The 6,398-nt window shown below is 48.4% G+C and overlaps 1 long non-coding RNA gene across 1 annotated transcript; it reads right to left on the bottom strand.

Moving 5' to 3' along the window:
- Positions 1–481: 481 nt before the first annotated feature.
- Positions 482–903, bottom strand: LOC112472009. Its single transcript, XR_003043492.1, has 2 exons — positions 690–903; positions 482–570 (listed from the first exon to the last, which is right to left on the bottom strand). It is a non-coding gene; the product is annotated as an uncharacterized LOC112472009 (long non-coding RNA).
- Positions 904–6,398: the final 5,495 nt, after the last annotated feature.

Genomic DNA, 6,398 nt, shown 5'->3' with positions numbered 1-6,398 from the left:
CGTGGGGTTCCAGTTAGGCTTATGGGGTTCAGACTGTTCTTGCCGTCCCTCACGTATCATCCACCTTCAATTCTCACCTGCCTGACCTGTGGAATTCAAGCTCCAACATGAGATGAAGAGACAGCAACAGCTTAACCAAGACTTGCAAGACTGCTTAACCAGCTCCCACGTGAAGGCCCGATCCCCATGCCAAACAGCAGTGGCTCTGCTTCCTTGGTTGAACCTGGCCGATACCGTAGGTGTAGGTGTTTGTTTAACTCAATTCAAAGCTGTCAAACACATTTCCAAAGCGGCTAGTCCTACTTACTTCCTCCAGCTGTTCTGCATCCTTGCCAGACCTAGTTATCGTCCTCCTTTCAAATTTCACCCATCTGCTGGGTGGGCATCTACATTTTTAAACAAGCTCTCCTTGGGACTTTTAGGAAAGATAAAGGATGAGAACCTGGTTTGAGGAAGGACCTTGGCACTTGAACTTGCAGGAGACAGTTTGATTCAGAATTTTATCCTCACCACTTACTGGCTGTATGATCTTCGTTGACTTTTCATCTCTCCGGGCTTCAGTTATTTCATCTATAGAATGAATTATTAATCATCACTAACAAGTATTGAGTGCTTACCAGATGCCAGACACTGTTCTAAGCGCTTCACTGGATTCTCTCGACCCATGATGAGGTGAGTGCCATTATTACCTCTAATTTAGAGGTGGGGAAACTGACTTACTGGGAGTCAAACCCAGGCAGTCTGGCTCCCTTGGTGTCCACCGTCTGCCATCCCTCCACTGCAAGGCGGCATGGAGATGAAATGGGAGTGGACGAGCTGCACAGGGCAGCCCAGCGAGTACACATTGATCTTCCTTCTTCACTGGGTCCCCATGGGAAATTGCCTTTCGGGTCTATCAAATATGCAGAAATTAATCTAAACAAACAAACAAACAAACAAACAAATCAGGCCACCATCATAACTCATGCAGCCAGAAAGGTAGGATCCAGTAGAATCCAGCATTATCCAGAGAAGACAACACCTCTATGGCTCCCTGACGTGGACATTTTGGCTCGTGGGCAGGTAGGAGGCCTTAGTGGGGAGTGTCAGGCTTCGCCTAAGTATATCGCCATCAACTCTCTTCACTCTGACTTTCTACTGACCAGTGAACCTTCTGGTATTGATTTCCTTTCCCAAAAGTCTATCCTTCCTGAAAGAGATTGTGCTGACCAGTCAACCTCAGGATTCCTGTCTGCTGGGTGGTTTCATTTCTCAGTGCGAATTAATAAATTGCATTTCGGGTTTATCAATCAGTCTCTTGTGAGTTTGTTTAGCGTAGATCAGTTCCCTCACACCTAATTATAACTCAGCTCTCACGGGGAAACTGGGGAGGAAATACCATCGGGGTAGTATCAGAGAGGTGTCTAGAGAATAATATTAAAAAAGTATGCTTTGAGACCAAAGAGGACTTCTGTGTGTTTGGGGGAGGGAGCATCAAGGAAGGCTTCCTGGAGGAGGATGCCATTGGCGCAAGAAGAGGGACACTATAGCATAAACGTGTGGCTAAAACACAGGCTCTGGAGTCTGCCTACCTGGGTTGGAAGTCTGTCTCTTCCCACTTGCCAGCCGTGTGACTTGGCCACCTTGCTTTCTCTCTCTAGGCCTCACATTCCTCGTCTTTAAAGCGGGCATAGCGAGAGCAGCCACCTCGTGGGGTGGCTGTAAGGATGACATGATGCTCTATAACATGTATGACTCTTAGCACAGTACTTGCCACACGGGTTATAAGTAAATAGTTGTCATTACTGCTGCTGTTATTAATACCCAAAGTAATGGTTTTCATTGAGGAAACTTCCAGGAGAAGGCGACAGATCCGAGGCCCGCTGGATCCCCAGAGACAATTTTGCCTCAAAGGGAGTGAAAGCTGAGTCTGTGTTTGCGTTAAGACTCGCCGGGCAGAAAGCTCATGGCAGTCTATGGCTCTTTCCTTGAGAGTGGTCACAGCCCGTCCTGTGGTTTTGCATCCCACGAGCAGAGCTGCCTGCACAATCTATAAGAACCCATCAGCCTCGAGAACTTCCGTGGTTTCTGAGTCACTGTCAGGCCATTTCAGCTTCCAAGCAGAAACTCCCAAGGCGGACTTACCATCTAGGCCTTTTCTGCCTTCTTCCGTGTGGGGGAGGGAGCTACACCCCATAATAGATCCCTGCTCACCATCAAATCTCTGTGTGGAGGCCCAGCGTCACGGCTAGTCCCAAAAGAAAAGATGCTCAAGATCGTCCAGCTAGGGTGTTCCAGACCCAGGTCTGCTTCTGTGTCCACTGTCCTTTCTCCAGATCCTGGTAGGGCCTTCTCTAGTTTCACCATGAACTTGATTCTTCTGCCCAGTGCGGGGAGGAAGGGAAGAGAGAAACAGGCAGGCATGCTAGCAGACAGCTGGGGTTCCAGTCATCTGTGCTCTCCTGGCAAGGGGAGATGCCCTCTGCTCCCCAGTCTCATCCTCTCCCCCAGGTTGTCCCCTGACAGCACCCCCTCCTTCTGCACGATGGAAACTGCTTCGGTTTTGCCCCAGGTCCCTTTGCCTTACCCCATCACAAAAGTGGAGAGTTCCATGGGCCCCCCCGCTATTTCCTGTTCTTTGTCTCTTGCGGTTGCTGGGCATCTAAAAAAATCTCCATTGTTTTCACTCAGGGATCCTTCTCTTGGATTCATTTCCTCTTTTCATGAGAGTGCACGTGGTTGGGTGCAGGTGGTCAGCAAAGTCGGGCTGGGAGACACAGACCGTGGTTGAATGAGAGGCAATGCTCCTCTCTTGTCTTAATCAATGACACCTCTGAAAGGGGTACCCACCCTCTTTTCTGTGGCTGATAATTGCCCCCTGTATTAACCCAATTCCAGAGCTCTGTCCTGTGCTTGGAGGAGCTGAGTGGGATACTGGTTAAAAACAGTAGGGCTGATTTCCCAGTCTTGCCACTTAGCACCTCTGTGATCCTGGGGGATGTTGCTGAATCTCTCTGGGTATCAGCTGGCCCAGATAATGGACTCTAATAACGACACCTATCCACACAAGACTGCCATGAGAGTCAGCGGGAGAATGAGCACAAAGCACTTAGAATGGTGCCTGACAGGTGGTCAGGGTCCCGTGAATATTAGGTCCTATTGATAGTGGTTATTATTCCTCTCCGGGGCAGGGGCATGCCACGGTGTTGCCAGCTTTCCCCAGCCTGGTCCTTAGCTTTGGAGATTCAGAAGTTGTCAGTGCACCCAGGGTTCTAGCAAAGTCTATGCAAGAAGTCAAGTTACCAATAAACGGTTGCTTGATGAACAAGGACTTGAAGCTGGGTGGAGGGCAATGGGCAGCAATGGGCAGGCTCACAGGCTCACAGGGCCTGTGGCTCCCATTTCTATCAGAGGGACTGGCTTGGAAGCTCCGTGTGGCTGGTCCAGGAGTCCTGCTCTCCTGCACGTGATAGGGAGGCCAATCTGGTGTGACATCTGCTGACTCCGGCATCCACCAGGGCTGAGCTGGTTAACTTGACTGGCTGGAGCAGCCTTCTCTCCCCAGTACCTTACAGATTCACCCTTAGTTAGAGAAAGGTCTTCCCAGAGCAGAGAGGCCGCCTCTTCCTTCAGGGCTGTATAGAGGCTCCCAGGTCTTGTCAGAACTGCTCCAAGCACATCAAGGGACACACTGAAGGGCTCAGCTGTCTGATTCCCTCCGCTTCCTGTCTTGCCCTCTCCGGTTCATGAAGAGACCTCCTTCCCACAGCTCGCAGTCCAGACAAACAGGTCCCTGTTTTGGACAAGTCTAGTCAGGTGGGAAGGTCGCCCCGGTTACACTGATGTGTGTTTGGGTGCTACCCAGAGACCAGTTCTCTGGGCTGGGGCTTCTGATATAGATGACTGAGTTCACCCATCACAGGGCGATATCCCCCCCACCCCCATTTATTTCATCCTTAGGTTAGGAGCACTTTGTAATCCTGCTCAAATGTGACTTCATGATTTCCTTTGTTTTTCAAAAATTAAATACTTCCTGTTAACAACAATAGCTGCTCTTTATTAATTAGCCAGTGTACTAACTGGATGATTCTCTTACATTATCTTTAATCCATACAACAACCCGCTTCCAATTTTATAGATGAGGAGACTGAAGCTCAGAGGGATCCATAATATGGGTAATTGGCCCAATATCTGTGCCTTTTTTTTTTTTTTTTTTGGCATTGCCTCAAGATGATTGGTATTTTTCTTCCCAGTTGAAATGAAAGAGAAATGTTTGCATTTACCTTTCATCTTTTAAAACAAGCTCTTGAAACCTCATTAAAGAACATAGCTGAAAAAAAAACCAGACATTTTGATTTGCATGAGCCCAGATTTTGCAAGGACAATAAGGTTATGTTTCATGTGTTTGTTCGCTTGGCATATCAGAAACCAAAATCTTTTATCAAATGGGAACCATGGAAATCAGCTCTTACAGCAGAACGGTGAGGGTTCGAAAACATGTCAATGTCTGGGTGAGATATGATGAGTGTCTGAACAGGGCAGTGGCCAAGGATGGATAGGAGAGATATCAAGGGGGTGGAATCAATACAATGTGATTGATTGATTGATACAGGCTGAAGTCCAAACACCTTCACTTAGACGGCCACTCCGGTTTCAAGTGTTGCCATTCCCCTTGCCGTGTCTGCTCCAGCTGGTTCCTGAAAGAACATCCTTGCTCTTGTCCAGGCTCCATGCCTCTGAATCCATTCCCTCACTCCAGAAATCGTGAGTTTCTCTGTCTCTCTCCCCAGCTAGAAAATGAGCTCCTTCAAAGAAGGCACTGAATCTCCTCTCTCTGAATCCCAGCCTCCGGCACAAAGCCTCCTTCGTGCACCACGAATATTGGTTAAGCAAATCAATAGCTTAAAAAGAGATGCGAAGGGAAGAGGAAGAAAGGAAGTAAAAAGAGAGGAGGAACGAAGACGAGTGCGCCGTCAGACCGCATTTAATCGCTCCTTTCTCTGATGTTACACATTAATCCTCATCAGTGAAGCAGGAGAGTGATCTGCATAGCTCCTGCCTCCGCTGGCTGCTGGAACCAGAGCCAAATAAAATGGGAATGGTTCAGAGACTAATTAACATTCTGTCCCAACAGTTTCCATAAGACTTTCACGTTACTAGAGGCAGTAATATGCCTCCTGCAGTCATTGATGTGGGTATGGGATGGGGGCACTGAGAGCCAAGAGAGAAGTAACAGTAAGGTAGACAGAGTCCCGATGACCTGTCCCACGTCCCGAGCTCCAGTCCTGGATGCACAGACAGCCCCAGAGCTGGGCCTGACAGTGCCTGCAGATTCATATTCTAAAATCTCTCTTTCTTTGCTTTGACTTTTTCTGTTCCTCCTTTGCTACTTCCACACTCACTGATCCCCCAGGTCCTCAGGAGACCAAATATAAGCCAGAGCAGAAGATAGGGCTTGAATTAATTTCAGTGTCTTTGTGTCTTGCAGTAAAATAGAAAATCTTGCATCTTAAGTCTTGTTTGTCCTGAGCTACTAGATTTTCTTACGGATTTTTTTTTTTTCCATCGGTTAATTTTTAAAGAAAAGATTTGTTTTCTCTAACAGCATCCGATGTTAAGTCGGGCAGTGTCAGTGCACGGGTTCGGGAGTTGGGAAGACACCGCCACTTCAGAGAGTGACCTTGGGCAAGTTCTTTTGAAGTCCCCTCTCCAAGCTGCGTCTCTGGCTCAGTCTGCATACCTGGAAACGGGAAAGCCCAGTACCACCCGCAGTCTGCCTACCATACCTGCAGGACTTCATAAATCGCCTCACATTTCCTTTGTGAGAATTACTGTGTAAAGGTTCTACAGTCCCTCATCTCACAGGCAGGGCAGGCAAAGAGCTTGCTTGGGGGCTATGCAACTAGTAAGTACCCCGGGCATAGGACAGGGACCTGCCGCTACGCCATGCAGTCTGTGGCTGGGTGGTCAGTTTCTTTAGTCTTTGTGTTTTGGTAGAGATCTAAAAAATACTCCCTGGTTCTGGCCTTATACTGTCTTCACCTCTTACTTCTTCTTCATTAAAAAGAAGGGCGGTCTTGAAATAGCTTCAATCCCTTAGACCCTGGGGGCAGGGTGTCCGGGAAGGCTGGGCATGGTGGTCTGCCAACTACACTGACTATGTAAGAAGCTCCCTACCCACCCCCCACCCCCATTCAGCTTTTGAGGAAGAAATGGCTACACAGGCCAAAGAAGCCAGCAGCTCACATGCCCTGGGCCAGAAAGACAGCAATGCAGCTGATTCAGCTGGCTATCTCATGCTGATCACAGGCTCCGATGGGCAATTATACATGTCTTTGATTAATAAAAAATGGGGCAATGAATGAATACTTAATCAACACAGTCTGGCGGGGAGGCTCCTTCAGAAACTGGGCTGGGGG

This window comes from Pteropus alecto, unplaced genomic scaffold, assembly GCF_000325575.1.
Source record: "Pteropus alecto unplaced genomic scaffold, ASM32557v1 scaffold91, whole genome shotgun sequence".
NCBI classification, from domain to species: domain Eukaryota; kingdom Metazoa; phylum Chordata; class Mammalia; order Chiroptera; family Pteropodidae; genus Pteropus; species Pteropus alecto.
This window is presented reverse-complemented; position numbering and strand designations above follow the sequence as displayed.